The 19,930-nt window shown below is 43.6% G+C and overlaps 1 long non-coding RNA gene across 1 annotated transcript; it reads left to right on the top strand.

Moving 5' to 3' along the window:
* Positions 1-18,242: 18,242 nt before the first annotated feature.
* LOC118556850 lies at positions 18,243-18,653 on the top strand. The gene is made up of 2 exons (XR_004927420.1): positions 18,243-18,325; positions 18,524-18,653. It is a non-coding gene; the product is annotated as an uncharacterized LOC118556850 (long non-coding RNA).
* The last annotated feature ends 1,277 nt before the right edge of the window (positions 18,654-19,930 follow it).

Raw genomic sequence — 19,930 nt, 5'->3', positions numbered from 1 at the left:
GCTGGATGTGGAATGTTCAATGTCGTACAGCCTGCAAAACTCTTTCCAAGCATCACTGGTGTACTGGGGTCCGTTATCGCTAACTATCAGCTCAGGAATGCCAAACCTGGCGAACGTAGCCTTCATTGACCTCACTACCTGTTCTGTAGTTGTGGTAGGTAAGTGTAGTATCTCTAGATACCGTGAGTAATAGTCTGATATCACTAAGTATTGTTTTCCTTTGTATTCACAAATGTCTGTTTGTGTAATGTGCTAGCTGTAAATTGTCCCATAATGTCCAATGTTCCTCCTGGACTCTCTAATGGGCCATGGTGTGGCTCCAGCTTTCTTTCTGGTTTAAGTGCCTTGAATGTTTCCATGTTCATTACAGTGACGTCAGCACCTGTATCTATTCTAAATCGCACTGGTGTGTACCCTATATGGATCTGCTCTGTCCATTGCTCTGCACTGCTTTGTTTTTGTTTACTCACTGCACCTAAGTAGAAACTTTCATCCTCTTTGTTCCCTTGGTTTACTTCCCTCACAGTCTTTGTGAAGCATTTTCTTTCCCAATGCCCTTTCTTCCCGCACTTTCTGCATTCAGAATCCGATGCTGGGCATTTGGCTGCATTTTTGTGTTTTTCTTTACCGCACCGACTGCACTTTCTCTCCCCTTGGTAGCCGTGCTGCTGTCCTTCTCTCCTCTCTCCCTGCGGTTTCCCTCCTTTCTTCACGAACCTCCTTTGTTTCACTGCTTGCACCGCCAGTGGAGCCTGCTGCTCTTGCTGCGTTATCTGTTGTGCCACCTCTTCAGCTTGCCTCACCATAAGCACTGCCTTTTCGAGGGTTAAATCCGAAGTTAACTGCAATTTTCTGGACAAGTCTTTATCCCGTATTCCCACGACCAATCTGTCTCTTATGTGTTCGTTTTTCTTATCGCCAAACTCGCAGTTCTCACTCAGTTCGTGCAGGGCTCGGATAAACGTCTCCGCCATTTCCCCTGGTTTCTGTTGCCTTTGGTAAAAGCATGCCCTTTCGTGTATTGTGTTTCGTTTTGGTATAAAATACTCGTCAAACTTGTCCAACACCGTTTCATAATCATTTTCATCCTCTTCATCCGTAAAGGTAAACGTCTTGAAAATATTTTCGGCTTCATCGCCCATTGCATATATTAGCGTGCTAACCTGGACGTCTGTATCCTCCAGGCTTAGCTTGGAAGCCGACCTGAATCGCGTGAACCTCTGTCTCCACGATGGCCACTCTCCCGGTTTCTCAAAGTTGAAATTATCCGGAGGCTTGAACTTTGCCATTGCTTGTGTCCTCTCCTAGAGCACTTCTGACACCATGTCAAATAAACTGTTGGCCGACACAGCTTACTGAACTCGACTTGTCGTCAGGTTTTATTCACACACATGCCCCGGAACTTCCATGTTACAACTCTCGTCTGCCTGACGCGTGAACTCTCGCGTTACTTCCTGTATATAGTATAATGACTACATAATGCACCAATTACATTACTGATACCTTGACACCCCCTATGTTTTTTTTCTCCAACACAGTTTTGATTCAGATATTATCCACATTTAAAGCCTGATTTTTTTGTTGTTCATTTTTACAAACTACCAATAGGTTTCAATCTCTCAAAACCTTTACCATTCCACATCTCCAATTTTCCTTTTTTATTTATAGACGTGATTTTTTGACTCTGGTCACGCACAGAGCTGCAATACGCTTCATTGAGATTCAGGCGCAGTATATTTTACAGATGCGGTTTTAGCGCATATTCAGACAGGGACAAACCGGCCACCCGACCGGGTCTGTGTACGGTCCGTGTACGACCAAGGTACTTTTTATCAGTTTGATTAAACGGTATAATTCAACATAGAAAAAACAGAAAAACGGCCGTTTTCCCGTTTTGTGGTTTCTGCACATAAAACCAAAATCCATTAAACGGCTTGATTTTGTTTTTTTTGTTTTCGCCCACAAAACAGAAATACCATTCAATTTTCGGTTTCAGAAGTGGGCGTGGCTTTTAAGCCCGCCGGTTCGGTGCCCTTCAAAATAAAGGCATGGCAATGAGAAACTTTCGTTGTATTTTCTGCCCTCATCGAAACTTCTGTGTTTTAAATTAAAGCAGGTTAGGGTTAGGCGTTTATCTTTTTCACTGTCAAAAGGGGAAAAGTAAAATTTGAAAAATTATTTGAATTTAATTTTCTATTTTGGGTAACAAAAAACAAAAAAGCTTTTAAACAGAAACGGAAAAACGGCTCCTTTGTTCATACTCCGGAAACCGGATGTGGTTCCTACTGCCTGAGACTACTTTCCAAAATAAAAGCAAAATGTTTGACGTGCATCAGGGTATTTTATTATTATTATTTTTTACACATGTCGACTACAGTTAGTTTACATAATTTATTTCAGTTTTATGTAATATTCCTTATTATTGAGGTCTGCTGATGAATATGGAAATATATGTTCTGGTCATAGTCGCTGTTTAGCCTAAATAACTACTAAAACAATAGCATACAAGCTTAAACAGGCTTGCTGTTGCAATGACTCAGATAACTGAAAATTTGCACAGGGATATTAAAACAATTGGTTTGCCCAAGTAACTACTTTCACTTACAGATGGCAGATTAAGATCTCAAGATGTTACTCATCGAAATCCATCTACATGATGTGAAATTTCAAAATAAAAGCCCTCCAAAATCTCTATGTTAAGTCAGTTTGACCTAAGTTGCTGTCAATATTGAATGGTTTTTAGTGTATACTGTCACTTCAACATGACAGTAGAACACCTCCAGATGTTGCTCAACAAATTGCATCCACATCTGATGTTGTCACTGTTAATATTCTGAAAGGGTAGCATGCAGCTATTGTTGAACAAGAATGTGATCAATGTAAAACACACCTTAACATTCAGGTTCAATTAATACTTTTCTTTTGATAACAGATTTGTTACTTCTAAAAATGTGAAAGTGGATTAAAAACATAAAACAACCGTAAAGTTTATCAAAATTATGTGTGTGTGTGTCCAAAAAAGCTGGACGATGCTCTTATGTTGTAGTTCAACAAGCCCGATATTCATAAAACTTTGGTCATCCTTTGTGATATGGCTTCTCATATTGAAAATAAGAGACAGAATCTAACTGTTGTATCTTAGAGTCATAGGCCTACTTACGCTCGCTGATTCTTGGACATCCTTCTTTCCCGGAAAAACAAGGCTTTATGCAATACATTCATTCAGCCAATAACAAATAAGACAAAGTTCCACTGAGAGTCTCTTTTGTCTAAATTATAGAAAGATCACAACAAAAATGTTCTGTGTGCTTTCTTCTTAGACTGGCTAGTAATTTTTTTAAATTCATATTAATGATTATTTTTATCTGTGTATGACAAAAAATATTTAGTTTCCAATACATTGAGAAACCTAATATACACTATATTGTATTGTATAAGTATTCACTCACCTGCCTTTGACTCTTCTGGGAAGGCTGTCCACAAGGTTTAGGAGTGTGTTTATGGGAATTTTTGACCATTCTTCCAGAAATGCATTTGTGAGGTCACATACTGATGGTGTACAACAAGACATGGTTCTCAGTCTCCACTATATTTAATCTCAAAGGTGTTCTATCAGGTTAAGGTCAGGGCTCTGTATAGGCCAGTGAAGTTCATCCACATCAAACTCTTCCATCCATGTCCTTATGGACCTTGCTTTGTGCTCTGGTGCTCAGTCATGTTGGAGGAGGCAGGGGCCAGCTCCAAACTGTTCCCACAAAGTTGAGAAAATGGAATTGTCCAAGATGTCTAGTCTGTGGAAACACTCAGAGCTCCGTTCACTGGAACTAAGGGGCCAAGCCCAGCTCCTGAAAAATAACCCCACACCATAATCCCCCCTCTGCCAAACTTTACACTTGGCACAATGAAGTCAGACAATCACCATTCTCCTGGCAACCACCAAACTCAGCCTCGTCCATCAGATTTGCAGATGAAGAAGCGTGATTTGTCACTCCGAAGAACGTGTCTCCAATGCCTTGCATTGCACTTGGTAATGTATGGCTTGGATGCAGCTGATCAGCCATGGAAACCCATTCCATGAAGCTCTCTGCACTGTTCTTGAGCTAATCTGAAGGCCACACGAAGTTTGGAATCATGTAGTGATTGACTTTGCAGAAAGTTGGCAACCTCTACGCTCTATGCACTTCAGTATCCACTGAACCCGCTCCGACAGTTTACGTGGACTAACACTTCGTGGCTGTCAGGGTTCTCTGTGTTTTGGCTGCTCTAACTCTACTCCTCAGGTGTGTCTAGTTGGCTGAGGAGGCGTGGTCCACACCTGCAGCTCGTTGCAGGCGGCTTCCTCTGGCGTCTTAAGCAGAGCGCTGACAGATGGAAGACGCCGGAGCCTTAACCAGTCGTGGTACGACGTGGCCTCAGTCCCAACTCTCGGAGACCAGCTTGTGAGTTTTTGTTACTCTTCATTTTTGGATTAATTTTTGAACCTCTCTGTTGCTTCAGATTTTGGTGCTTGGATGCACTCACCTGTCTTGACGTCTCGTCCGAAGAAACAGACCAGCGGAACCTGCCTGCTCAGATTTTGCTCTGGCGCTCCCCTCATACTTCCTGGAAGTTACCCAGCGAGGCCTGAGATCCCCTCTCCCGGGTTCTGTTGGTTCTGTGTTCACTCTGGTCAATCCATCTGTCAACCATTGCCGATGAGGCTCGCTCAGGATTCCTCGCCAGCTACATCTGCCGCCCTCAGCCACTAGCCGCCTATCTCCAGCAGAGTAGAATCATAGAGTTCTCCTGACACTACTTCTTCCCAGTTAGGACCGCCCAGCCCAATGGTAAGCAGCGCTACTTCTAGCAATTCTCCGGGTTCTTCCTTCAGAGTACTCACTCACTCTCTCTTGCAGACTTTCCAGCCGTGACGTTCTGACCCAGCCGATTCACCTGTAGTTCCGTCCGTAGACCTGCCTGTTTTCCAAATAAAATATCTTAAAACTGTGCATTGCCTCCCGTTCGTATCTGCATGTGGACTCGTCACCTGAAAACCATGACAGTGGCTGAGTTGCTGTCGTTCCCAAACATTTCCATTTTCTCATGATACAGCAGTTGACTCAAGAATATTTAGGAGCGAGGAAAGTTGACAACTGGATTTTTTGCCAGCTGGCATCCTATCACAGCTTCATGCTGGAATTCACTGAGATCCTGAGAGCAACCCATTCTTTCACAAATGTTTGTGAAAACAGTCTGCATGCGTAGTTTTTATACACCTGTGACCACGGAAGTGATTGGAACACCTGATTCTAATAATTTGGATGGCGGAGCGAATGCTTTTGCAATATAGTGTATATAGTTATGTTGGAACATCATATCAAATCTTAATGATCTTTGTTGAGCAGCCTCTGGAGATGTTCTACTGTCACTCTGAATCAAAAATTTTCACTTAAAACATAAGGGTTAGTAGCAACATTATCAGTAACTTAGGTCAAAGTGAATATATAGAGAGATTTTGAAGGGCTTTCACTTTGAAATTCCACATCAGATGTGGATGAAATTTGTTGCGCAACATCTGGAGGTGTTCTACTGTCAGGCTGAAGTGACAGTATCCCCTGAAAATGTACCGTTTAGTTGCAACATTGCCAGAAACTTATGTGAAATTGACTTAATGTAGAGATTTTGGAGGGTTTAATTTAGAAATTCCACATCATGTATATGGATTTTGATGAGATCAGGATCCTAATCTGTCATCTGTAAGTGAAAGTAGTCACTTAGAAAAACCAATTGTTTTAATATCCCTGTGCAAATTCTCACTTATCTGAATCATTGCAACAGCAAGCCTGTTTAAGGCTGTTGGCTATTTTTTTTTGTAATTATTCAGGCTAAACAGTGACTATGACCAAAATATATATTTCCATATTCACCAGCAGGCTTGAATAATAAAGAAGTATTACATAAAGCTGTGAGAAATTATTTCAACTAACTGAAGTCCACATGTGTAACAAAACAAAGAATAGAATAGGTTGATACACGTCAAACACATTGCTTTTATTTTGGAAAGTAGTCTCAGGCATTGCTACCGTAATGCATGGTGTTCGCATGACCTTCAAAATCAAGGGAGGGCTGGCATGACTGCCGTGTCCACAGTGGCGGCTGGCTTGACCGCAGTAAACTCAGCCATGTTCATTGGAAAATCGCCTCACTTTTCTTAGAAAATATCATCTTACTCCCCCTCTCACCTGGGATATCTGCGCTGAGATTTGTATGGATGACAAGCCTTGTTTTGTCCTGTCTAAAATCAAATCTGCGTAAGGTTCTTAAGACATTTTATTCTGAAAAATGTGGTGCTTTTGCAACGCAGAAGTGACCACTTCCGGTCTCGGAATATGAACAAACGAGCCTATTTTTCGTTTCCCTTTTAAACCATTTTTGTTTTTTCTTACCTGAAATGGAAAATGAATTTCAAATAATTTTTCAAATTTCACTTTTCGCTTATGGACAACGAAAAAGACAAACGCTTTGTATTTCGATTTTCTTTTTTGTATTTTAAAACAAAAATCAAATGGCCATTTGTTTTTGTTTTTTCAATTCCTGTTTCTGAAACGAAAATCCAATGACCAAAAGATACACGGACCGACCCCCACTGGCCACCCGACTCGCCAGTGTAAATGGTAGTAGCGTCAGTTTAGCATTTCATCCCATTATGCACAGCTAGCAACACCGCCGCTTTTCTTGACCTTCTCACGCACTGTAGCTCACCCGCCGCCCCCGCCCGTCCCCCTCAGCCGCTGCTGCATTCTCAAACAACTACGGTGTAGGTACCAGATTAGCTGTGTCTCAATTCGGCGGCTGCGCATTTTAAGGCCGGTTACGTCACAACGATGCGCGGAGGCTGTCCCATTTGGCAAAAATTCTGAGGATGCTTAAAATGCAGCCTTCGAATGCGTCCTCATCCTCAGTGGCCTCGCCTGCCATAAGATTTCCCGGGGTGCTTTGCTTGCTTTTTTTTTTTTTTTTTTTCAAAGAACTTTATTTAAATGAAATTAGTATACATCAAAACAACATAATGCAGTATACAATACAACACAATACAACAACACAGCCAGGGTTAATTAGATAAGAACATGCAAAGACGTACATATTGAGATTGTCCTTTGAGTGTCATGATTTTGGTTCTGTTACCTGGTTTGTTCACACCTGTTGTTACTCCGCCCTGTTCTCATTACTGCTCACCTGTTCCACCTGCGTTTGATAGTATATATTCACCCTTCAGACAAGACAGCAGTGCCAGTTTATTTCATCTTAACGATTGATTATTCCAGCGTTTTTTTGTATTCTGATTACCTGTTCCTGACCTGTTCTGTCCCTTGACCTCCGAGTTTGCCTGTTCCTTCCTGATCCGTTTGCCTGTTTCCAGACGCCCGCCCGACTTGATATCCTGCTTGATCTCTTGTTACCCGTGTACCGATCTCTGGACTGTGACCCGACTTCGCTCTGGATTATCCCTTGGTACCTCATCGGCTTTCTGATCTCCTGTTACCGACCATTGACTGCATTCCGGACATCGGCTCCTGCTCAACCCCTTCGGATTTTCCTGCACCCGATTGCCTACACGGTTTTGACCTTTGCCTGCTCCCGGACCACCGCTACACCAGAACTGAACATAAGACCAGAGGTTCCCGCTGAGATCACTGGCGCCGTCCGCTCAGTTATTCTTAATAAACTGTTTGTTCCTCCTGAATACTGGGTCCTTCTGTCTCTGGTTTCTGACATTGAGCCTTTTCATTTGTAGAGTCTGTTATTGATTTGATATATAAATCCATATCTTTAATGAAAAAAGAGAAACATGGTGTTTTATTAGCAAATTTACATTTATGAATATGAAATTTAGCAAAGAGTATTAGCAAGTTTATTATAAAGAAATGATTAGCATCCTTTCTATGAAATCTATAGAAACAAAATAAAACATTTTTCCAGCATAAGGAAAAGTTCTTCAAAAATATGGTCTTCAATAAACTTGCTAAATTCTGACCAAAACCTTTGTATATGTGGCGCACCCAAAACAGGTGACCACATTGGTCATATGTTTATTAGTAAATTAATATGATCTCTATGTACATATATATATATTTACACTGTCGCTTTAAGGAATGGCACAAGCAGTTGCGTTCCGGTTGCTATGGGAACGGACCTCCGCTCGCTCGCTCTCAGATCCAACTAGGGAGAAAACATGGAAAGCTGCTGTGTCTAAATCTCCTTTTATTTCACCTGTCTTTCAGGTCAGTAATGGGTAAACTGTCCATCTTTACATGTCTGTTTGATAACCGATTGTAGTGTTGTTTATAATCTAACAATAAAAGTATAAATAGAAAGTTTGCCGTTGATCAAGGCAGCTAGCTGAGGTAGGCTACTGTAAACCGTTAGCCAGTAGAATAACGGTTTAACTGGAATAACGGTACTGCAGTCGGTTAACTGCCGTCTCTTGGTTCATTTTCAGGTAACATAGCATGTTGAGCTCCGACACTCTGCTTGTTAGAAGCGGTTATGTTGACAAGTTTAATGACTATGATTTAGCAAATACACACGGGTGAAGATGAATAAGTACACACTGTTTTTAGAAACGGTTATTTTGCCAACTTGAACAAGTAGGAATTAGTCCGCACAAACAGGGTTTACAAAGGGTTTTGTAAATTCAATTCAATTCAATTCAATTTTATTTATATAGCGCCAAATCATGAAACATGTCATCTCAAGGCACTTTACAAAGTCAAGTTCAATCATATTATACAGATTGGGTCAGATTATACAGATTGGTCAAAAATGTCCTATATAAGGAAACCAGTTGATTGCATCAAAGTCCCGACAAGCAGCATTCACTCCTGGGGAACCGTAGAGCCACAGGAAGAGTCATCTGCATTGTACATGGCTTTGCTGCAATCCCTCATACTGAGCAAGCATGAAGCGACAGTGGGAAGAAAAACCACCCATTAACGGGAAAAAAAAACCTCCGGCAGAACCGGGCTCAGTATGAACGGTCATCTGCCTCGACCGACTGGGGTTACAGAAGACAGAACAGAGACACAACAAGAGAAACAAAAAAGCACAGAAGCACACATTGATCTAGTAATCTGTTCTACATTAGATGGTAGTAGCGGGTGAGCCGTCTTCTCTGGATGATGTCACAGTTAACAGAACGCCAGACCAGGTGTACCTACTATGAAGAGAAAAGAGAGAGAACAGAAAGTTAAAGCAGAAATGACAACACATAATGCATAAATGAATAAATGGTCATTGCTATTTAGTTTAAGTGATTTAAAGTGATTCTTATATCTTGTAGCCTTTGTCAGTAATCAAATGCAGTTTGAATGTTTTAGCCCAGTATTCGCTAGGCAGCTATATGCAGCTACAACTTTAATCACAATGTAGCCATGTTAAAGCACTCTATGAAGCCACAGTGGCCTTGGATAACTGATATGTTGGAAGATGAATATAGAGCATAGGATATGTGATATTCTGTTATATTGGGAGATTAAAATATGGCAATGTTTTGTATGAATTGTTATGTATGCATTGCTATCTACTATTGTATATTTGTGTATTGTGTGCTTTGTGTGTTGTGCACCACACTGGAGCTTGAGCGAGACAGTTGATGCACAGGTGTTTTGTGGTTTATTCTGAATAAATAACTCAGATCCAATTTGGGAGAAAACATGGAAAGCTGCTGTGTCTAAATCTCCTTTTATTTCACCGGTCTTTCAGGATATTTAAATTTGTTATTACAGTCCCATATTTGGGACCTGTAACATATAAAAGGGCAGAGCCAAAAGAGATGCGTCACCGTTTCTGGATGGCCTTCACAGAAACTGCAATTAGTGTTTATGTCGCTTTTAAATTTTACCATATAGTGTTTAGCAGGGTAAATTTTATGGAGAATTTTAAATGACACTTCCTTCACCTTGTTTACAATTAAATATTTTTGGGGAACCATCCAAACTGTTTTCCAGTGAATATCTGGGATGTAACGGCTCCAGTAAAATGTTATGGCTGGGCGAGAAACAATAATTTCTTGGAACAATCTGCGTATTCTCTCATTGCTTTTCCTAAACTCCAGTGAAAAACAGATTTTACCCACAGATGATTTGGCTAGAACAGGGATACCAGGTGGAACAGACAGAGTATAATTAGTGTTTTTAAACAGCATTAAGGTGCCTAAAGGTATAGCATTAATCACCATAGAGAATTCCTGGATACTAACTGGAAAATTATATATTGAGCAGAACTCATTGTAATTGATTAATTCTCCCACTTTATTAATCAGCTGAGCCACCAGTAAGACTCCATTTTGAACCCAAGTTTCAAGATACAGTGACCTATTTTTAAACAAAATATCTCTGTTGTTCCAGATGAGGTATTTGTGAGGTGAGAAGTTATGCTTATAAATGAGCGTCCACGCTAAGAGTACCTGCTTATGGAAAGATGAGAGTTTTACAGGAAGTTTCTCAACATTGTAATTACAATGTAATATGAAGTTGAATCCACCAAAGCGCGAGAAAATGTGATGCGGTATGAGGTTCCAGATAGAGGCTGGATTCTTAAGGAAGTGTTTAGCCCATTTAATTTTAAATGTGTTATTTAGGGTAGAGAAATCCAGAAAGTTAAGTCCACCTGATTCATAATTATTCATAATAACGTTTTTTTTTATATAGTGAGTACAATTTTTCCATATAAAATTAAGAAGCATACGATCAATATCTCTACAGATTTTGTTGTCTAAATGTAAGGGGAAAGCAGCATAAGTCAGTCGGGATAATCCTTCAGCTTTAGAAATCAACACTCTTCCTCTTAGAGATAAATCCCTCTGAAGCCACTGGTTCAGTTTAGTTTTGGTTTTCTGTATAATTGGTATAAAATTAGAGGAGCATCTTAACTTTTGGTCTTTAGAGATTAAAATTCCTAAATAAGAAACTTCTTGCTTAATAGGAATATTGCAAATATCATTAGCATGACAAACCTTAATCGGTAGCAATTCACATTTTTTTAAATGTAAAAATAATCCGGAGGCCTTGGAAAAGGTATTAATCACATCTAAGGCCAGAGGGATCTGGTTTGCATTCCTTAAAAATAGTGTTGGCTCTTTATTAGCTATGCAGATTCCTTGTACGGCACTATTGGAAACATGAGTTGTAAGGATTTGAGAGCAAAGTAAGAATAAATATGGTGAAACGGGACATCCTTGACGAATGCCACGTTTTAGGTCAAATCTAGGGGTGGTGCCGTTTGGCAATTTAATAGCACTATTGCAATTGGAGTATAATGTTTTGACTGTGTTACAAAAAAAGGGACCAAAACCAAATTTTCTTAAGGTTTGAAAAATGAATTGATGTTCAATTGTGTCAAAGGCCTTATAGAAATCCAGGAAAAGAATAAAACTTTCATCAGGTACCAAATATGAATAATCAAGTAGGTCTAGAACAAGTCTGATGTTGTTAGAGATGTGTCTGTTCCTCATAAAGCCTGATTGTGTCTCATCAATAACTGTGTCCAAAACCTCTTTAACTCTGGAAGCAAGTATTGAAGCCATAATTTTATAATCATTATTGAGTAGACTTATAGGTCTCCAATTATCAATAAAGAGTGGGTTTTTGTTTGGTTTTGGAATTGCTCGCTTTTTTTTAATAGTTGAAGAAGAAGAAAGAAGGCGGATTTTCTAATGGAAAGCAGCAGCAGCGCTGGCAGTAGTGCTGAGTACAGCTTTAAATGTAAGTAGTTTGTTTTTATTTTTTTTAACTAAACATTATTAAAAAACATGACGGTAACGGAGCCACCGGAATTTGTAGGACCAGCTAAAGCTAAAGCTTAGAGCTAATCTGTTGATACGAGACGTTCAGCAACATTAAAAGCCTTCATAAAAATGTCACAATTTTTTATTTTATGTAACGTTTCTGGCACTGGAGCTGCTGATTGCAATCAGCACACCTGTGTCTGTCTCCACCCTGGCTGCTTAAAAGCTCTGCTCATCGTAGCCTCCAGTGCCAGAACGTCTCTAGCCATACGGTGAGCGCTTCCAGCATTTTTGAAATTTCCTGTCTGCCTGTCTGCCTCTCGACCTGTTTCTGCCTCTGTTTTTTGGATACCTGCCTGCCCCTTTGGATTTGTCTGCCTGCCTGGGTTCTGCCTGTCAGCCTCAGAGTTTGGACTGCCTCACCGTGATTCCGACCCCAGCCTGTCTGTGAGTAATCGAGTTCGCCTGCTCCCCCCCTGTTCTGTCTGTGCCTTCTGGATTTGACCTGGATCTGGACCTGGACGCTCTATTGGATTCCCCCTTGGAGACCGCTGCCTGAACTAAACGGATTTCCCCCTGACAAAGACCCGGACCGGACCTGGACAAAGAGCCCTGGATAACCCCCTCTCGGACGCCTTCGTAACAAGGAGTCAGAGTTCTGCCCTCAGCACGTCCAGGTTAGTGACCTCACCTCTCTCTAACAACCTGTTAATATCTGCTGGTCACTAACCTGAGACTCTGCCTTCAGGAGCGGCCTGTCGCAGAGTGCGAGCCGAACCAGGGGCCGAGCCGCAGCGTCATAAATAAAGACTGATATTATTTTTGTACTCACTTGTTTTCGGGTATTTCTTGGGTCCTCCTAAATTCATCACAGTACGTTCTGGCCAAACATGGACCCTGTACCCGAAACCCAGTGGCGTGCGGGGGTAGAGAAATCCATTTCTGAATTAGAAGCCGGCGTCTCGGAGATTTTAGGCCATCTTCGTACTCAGGGGAGCACGCAGCCTTCACTTCCGCAAGCCGCTTCCTCTGGCCCTCCGTCACTTCCGGTGACGTCATCCTCGTCGGAGCCCCGTCTCTCCCCGCCGGCAATGTTCTCCGGTGACCCAGAACATTGCAGGGCTTTTCTCACACAGTGTGAGATACACTTTGAATTGCAACCTTCCTCATACCCTTCAGACCGGTCCAAAGTAGCGTACGTGATTTCACTGCTAGCCGGCAAGGCCAGGTTGTGGGGAACTTCCGAGTGGCAAAATGACTCGCGCATCTGCCACTCATATCATGACTTCTCCACGGAGCTTGTTAGAGTTTTCAGTCCCTTGCTGCCCTGCCGGGAATCCTCTAGGGGGCTTCTGACCCTGAGACAGGGAGATAGGTCTGTGGCAGATTATGTTATTGATTTTCATTTGTTGTCTGCCGACAGCCTCTGGAACGAGTATGCCCTTATGGACGTTTTTATTTTTGGGCTCAACGATAAGATTAAGGATGAGCTTGCCACTCGAGAGTACCCTAAATCCCTGAAGCAGCTCGAGGAGCTGGCTATCAGAGTGGATCTCCGCCTCATGGAACGACGAAGGGAACGTCGTTCGACGTCTTCTGTTCCCCCTCGAGTTTCGGCTCCTTCCCCTGTTACGTCACCGGTTTCGCCCAAGCTTCCAGAGCCAGAGCCCATGCAATTGGGTAAGGTGGGCCTAACCAAGGATGAGTACCAGCGCAGGCAACAGCAGAGACTTTGCCTGTACTGTGGAGGGGTGGGCCACCAAGTCCGGAACTGCCCGTTAAAAGACCAAGCTCAGTAGGGGGTGGGGCATCCCTACTGAGCTACACCAAGCTTGCTGTCCCACCTAACCGTTTAATTCCTGCTACCTTGTCTTTCTCCTCACAGTCCCACAGGCTCTCGGTTTTTATTGATTCTGGAGCCGACACTGAGTTTCTGGACGAGGGCCTGGCCAGGAAGCTTAACCTCCCACTACAGAACGCCTCTTCAGCCCGCAGTGTTCTCGCCCTGGATGGGCATGAGCTCAATCAATCACGCCTCCTCTCTGAGCCGGTGGAGATGACCTTGGGAGGTAATCATAAGGAGAGACTCACCTTTATGGTTATTGACTCCCCGCAGGTTCCATTGATCCTGGGCGCTACCTGGCTCCGCAAACACAACCCCCAGATTGATTGGAGGCGTAACGAGATTACGGGTTGGGCCTCTTCGTGCTCCGAGTCCTGTCTGTCCTCTGCTCACCCTCCCTGCTCTCCCGAAGGTAAAGCAGACGAGTTTTACCCGGACCTGTCCAGAGTTCCTTCCGTTTACCATGATTTAAAGGAGGTCTTTAATAAGGCCAAGGCCACGAGTTTACCTCCTCATCGCCCATATGATTGTGCGATTGACCTGTTACCAGGCGCCGCTCCACCCAGAGGCCGCCTTTACTCATTATCCCCTCCAGAATCCCAGGCCATGCAGGACTACATTAATGGATCCCTAAGAGCAGGCATCATCCGTCCTTCGTCCTCTCCAGCTGGAGCGGGATTTTTCTTTGTTGAAAAGAAGGACGGCTCCCTCCGCCCTTGCATTGATTATAGGGGCCTAAATGACATATCGGTTAAGAACCGATATCCTATTCCCTTGATGAACTCTGCTTTTGACCAGGTCCAAGGGGCTAAAGTTTTTACCAAGTTGGACCTCCGCAACGCCTACCACTTAGTCCGGATTAGAGAGGGAGACGAGTGGAAGACCGCCTTTAACACCCCCACCGGCCATTACGAATACCTGGTGATGCCTTTTGGCCTAACTAATGCCCCAGCAGTCTTTCAGAACCTGGTTAATGAGGTTCTTGGGGACATGATCGGCCGGTTCGTATTCGTTTATCTTGATGATATTCTCGTTTATTCTAAGGACCTGGCTTCTCATAAGCAACACGTCCGCTCTGTCCTCCTCCGCCTCCTTCAAAATCAACTTTATGTTAAAGCAGAAAAATGCGAGTTTCATACTACTTCTACATCCTTCCTTGGTTTTATTCTGTCGCCTGGGCAGATTGCCATGGACCCAGCCAAGGTTCGGGCCGTAACGGAGTGGCCTGCTCCGGTGGACCGTAAGCAACTCCAGAGATTTCTGGGATTTGCTAATTTTTATAGGAGGTTTATCAAGAACTACAGCCAGGTAGCCTCTCCTCTCCACGCCCTCACCTCTTGTAAAACTAAGTATATGTGGAATGAACAGGCAGACAAGGCTTTCAGGCGCCTTAAAGAGCTGTTCACTTCAGCCCCGGTCCTCGTTTCTCCTGACCCTGAGAAGCAATTCATAGTAGAGGTGGATGCTTCTAGCTCTGGAGTCGGAGCCATCCTCAGCCAGCAGGGGGAGGATGGTCGTGTGCACCCCTGTGCTTTCTTTTCCAGGAGGTTATCCAGTTCTGAGCAGAACTACGATGTGGGCAACCGTGAACTTCTGGCAGTTAAACTGGCCCTGGAAGAGTGGCGGCATTGGCTCGAGGGCTCCAAGATACCATTCCTAGTCTGGACTGATCATCGCAACCTGGAGTACCTCAAGACAGCAAAAAGACTCAACCCCAGGCAGGCCAGGTGGGCACTATTTTTCAGTCGGTTCAGTTTCACCCTCTCTTACAGACCGGGGTCGAAAAACACCAAGCCGGATGCCTTGTCAAGGGTCTTCGAGGCTAACGAGGGGGATCCGGAGGAGGAACAGGGGTTCATCTTGCCGGATTCTGTGAGGTGTGCTGTCTCCCGCCTGGAACTAGAGAGGGAGGTAATCCCTCGTCTCTGTCCAGATGCCCGAAGCCTGCCCCAAGGACAGGCTCTTTGTCCCTCCTGAACTCAGATCAAAAGTGCTAGAGTTCTGTCACAGCTCCCGGTTATACGGCCATCCAGGCGTGAGCAAGACCATTCGCCTCATCAGGTCTCAGTTCTGGTGGCCGTCTCTGGTCAGAGACGTCGGGGAGTTTGTCGCAGCCTGTTCCTCCTGTAGCCAGGCTAAGGTGTCTCGTCGTCCCCCCTCTGGCTTGCTTCATCCTCTCCCAGTCCCTCCTCGACCGTGGTCCAGCCTCTCTATGGACTTTATCACGGGTCTCCCCTCATCTGACGGTCACACGGTCATCCTCACGGTCGTTGACCGTTTTTCCAAAATGGTCCATCTGGTCCCCCTTAACAAGCTTCCCTCTGCCAAGGAGATGGGGTTCATCCTTGCCAGGGAGGTTTTCAGGCTGCACGGTCTGCCCTCTGACATTGTGTCAGATCGGGGTCCCCAGTTTGTGGCTCGTTATTGGAGAGAGTTCTGTGCGATGCTGGGGATTTCTGTAAATCTCTCCTCCGGTTTCCACCCCCAGTCAGATGGACAAACCGAACGGATGAACCAGGAGGTCGAGACGAAGATCCGCCTTTTCTGCCAGGCAGACCCCTCTAAGTGGGCACAGAACTTACCTTGGGTGGAACATGCGATAAACGCTACACCCTCCTCCTCTACTGGCCTCTCTCCCTTCTATGTGGTGTACGGTTTCCAACCGCCAGTTTTTACCACAGAAGAGGTTGAGTCCAGAGTCCCGTCCGCCCGTCTTTCTGCTCTGAGATGTCGGCGAGCCTGGAGAAGGGCCAGGAAGGCCATACTCGCCGCATCTCAGAGTCAGTCCCGTGCAGCCAATCGTCGGCGGGTCCCTGCTCCAACCTATCAAGTGGGAGATAGGGTTTGGCTGTCCACCAGGGACCTTCCTCTGAGGGTGGACAGCAAGAAGCTGGCGCCACGCTTCATTGGACCGTTCCCCATCATCAAAATCATCAATCCTGTGGCGGTCCGTCTCCGTCTGCCTTCTACCATGAAGGTTCACCCCACCTTCCACGTATCCCGTATCAAGCCTGTCAACACCTCCAGCCTGTCTCCCACCACCACGCCCCCACCTCCCCCCCGCCTGGTGGATGGCTCTCCGGTTTACACCGTGAAGAGGATCCTCAAGTCCCGTAAATGGGGTCGAGGCACCCAGTACCTCATCGACTGGGAGGGTTATGGTCCTGAGGAACGGCAGTGGGTTCCGGCTCGCCACGTCTTGGACAAATCCCTCATTAGGGACTTCCACAGAGCCCATCCAGACCAACCTGGGGCGTCTGGAATCCGCCCTTGAGGGGGGGGCTCTGTAACGTTTCTGGCACTGGAGCTGCTGATTGCAATCAGCACACCTGTGTCTGTCTCCACCCTGGCTGCTTAAAAGCTCTGCTCATCGTAGCCTCCAGTGCCAGAACGTCTCTAGCCATACGGTGAGCGCTTCCAGCATTTTTGAAATTTCCTGTCTGCCTGTCTGCCTCTCGACCTGTTTCTGCCTCTGTTTTTTGGATACCTGCCTGCCCCTTTGGATTTGTCTGCCTGCCTGGGTTCTGCCTGTCAGCCTCAGAGTTTGGACTGCCTCACCGTGATTCCGACCCCAGCCTGTCTGTGAGTAATCGAGTTCGCCTGCTCCCCCCCTGTTCTGTCTGTGCCTTCTGGATTTGACCTGGATCTGGACCTGGACGCTCTATTGGATTCCCCCTTGGAGACCGCTGCCTGAACTAAACGGATTTCCCCCTGACAAAGACCCGGACCGGACCTGGACAAAGAGCCCTGGATAACCCCCTCTCGGACGCCTTCGTAACAAGGAGTCAGAGTTCTGCCCTCAGCACGTCCAGGTTAGTGACCTCACCTCTCTCTAACAACCTGTTAATATCTGCTGGTCACTAACCTGAGACTCTGCCTTCAGGAGCGGCCTGTCGCAGAGTGCGAGCCGAACCAGGGGCCGAGCCGCAGCGTCATAAATAAAGACTGATATTATTTTTGTACTCACTTGTTTTCGGGTATTTCTTGGGTCCTCCTAAATTCATCACATTTTAACCTACATCTTATTGTAACTGTACTGATAGCCGTGTCCCTCACAAATCCGATCAATGTATTCTCATACAGTTTATTACAAATGATTAGAACTGTCAAAGCTTAATGCAGCTGAAGAAATAACATCAGTCCAGCTGTACTGGGCTGTTAATACTGCAAACGTTTTGTTTGAATACTCAATAACGTATAGTTAATTTACAGTACAGTATAATAAGGTTTAAAGTATAATTCACTTGAAGAACAACACCGGCGTAATTATACAGAACAGTCATTTTGCCTGTTGACATAATAGAAATATGCTTTACATGTCATTTTGTTCTAGGCAGCAGGGAGCATACAGAGGAGTTGATAAAACTCCGTGGGCAAAATAACCACCTCTTTACCAGGGCCAAAAATACTGCCACAGTCGGATGGAGGCAAGAGTTGAGGCATAATTCCATATACATGTTGCATTTGTATGTAAAATTGACACAAATTCAAAGAAGTCCTGTTCAAACACCAACGTACAAATATAATCTTTGTGTCACATCAAATGATGCCCAGATGTCACTTTTTTTAATCTTATAGTTGTGATAGTAGGGATCCTTGTGTGTTTACCTCTTCTCGTTTCTCTTGTTTAGAACAATCCTGCAAAAAACGGGCCTGGAGGGTGAAGTTGAGCCACAACAGGCCAAAAAAAAGTGGGACAACTTGAAAAAAATTACAAAGTATGTTCAGGTTTGGCTAATGTAATGAAATACACACAAACACACACACACACACACACACACACATATATATATATATATATATATATATATATATATATATATATATATATATATATATGAAACACTCCTTTTTTCTAGCTTCAAAGAAACACTACAGAAAAATCTGTTGACACAAATTGTTTTCCTCTACTTTAGGAATGCAAAGATCCAGGGACAGGGCAGGGGTCAGTGGGAAGCCTACTGCTGCCACCTGGCCATGGTTTATCCTCAGGTTCTGTGTTGCTGTTATTGTTAAATTAAATTATTAAAGTGTTTATAAAAGTTATTGTTGTCTGTGTGTTCTTAAAGTCTTTTAACCTTTTACATTATCTGTTTCATCACTTCTTTACAATTTAAGTAAACTTAGAACAACTTCTCAGTGACAACATCAATTTATTTTTAGAGAAACAAGTATTTACAATAAACTATCAAAAACATTTTAACTATTTACATTAGATTTTAAAATTAACTACTACAACTATTTACAGAAAAATAAATATTACTAAAGAACATATATATATATACATATATATATATATATATATATATATATATATATATATATATATATATATATATATATATATATATATATATATATATATATATACAATTTTGACTGAGCAGGAGTCCCTGGTGGTGCTGCTGGACTGGATGGGATGCCACACAGATGACCTTGGAGTCTTCTGACTGCAAGTGGGACATCATCTGGGGGGTGGTGGATGCCTCTCTCCACTGTTCACCACATCGTCCATCAGGGTTTGCAGGGCTGACCCAATTGACCGCTGCCATGTTCCTAAAAATGTTTAAGAAGACGACTTTGCTACAACTGTTTTCACAACCCTTACATGAGAAAAGCTAAAAAGTGATTATACTTGCCATCTAAATGTAATCGTGGTCGGGTAGAACCTCCTCCAGGGCAGACTATTCAATTCAAATTACTAAAGTTACAAACATATGCCTATATCAAGTCTTACAAATAAATATAACATTTTATATTTAAACATATTCGTCAATCTGCTGACAAGCGTTTGTTTAATAACTGGTATATTATGATCATTAGCAGGCCCCTGTGGGTGAAAATAATAGCAGGTAAATGTTACCTCTCCACTGCGCTCCTCCAGCCTGAGAAAAATTTGTCGCCGGTTTTGCTGCCGCCGAAGCCGTCTAAACCAACTCTCCTCCTCCAATAACAAGTAAATAATAAATAAATAAATTCAATATCCATTTTTTTGCGTCGTTTATCGTCGCTGGTGCTGTTTTTCGCCGGTGTAGGTACCAGATTGACTCGGGCTGCCAGATTGACTCGGGTCCTGCGTCTTCTGATGACGTCACTATACATTGTTGGTTTAACGTTTGCTCAATTGCGCAAAATATTGTAATTGGTCTGGATAACTTACTAAAGTAATTATAGCGGGGTGTAGGTTTTATTCGAGAGCGGGATTGCGGCTTGTAAACGGACAATTTTACGAAGAAAATCGCCATGGTCCCTGCGCCTCCCGATGACGTCACCTTATGGCAACACCACTCAAACAAACTACATAGAGCCCGCAGTCTGCATTT

This window comes from Fundulus heteroclitus, chromosome 21, assembly GCF_011125445.2.
Source record: "Fundulus heteroclitus isolate FHET01 chromosome 21, MU-UCD_Fhet_4.1, whole genome shotgun sequence".
Taxonomy (NCBI): domain Eukaryota; kingdom Metazoa; phylum Chordata; class Actinopteri; order Cyprinodontiformes; family Fundulidae; genus Fundulus; species Fundulus heteroclitus.
This window is presented reverse-complemented; position numbering and strand designations above follow the sequence as displayed.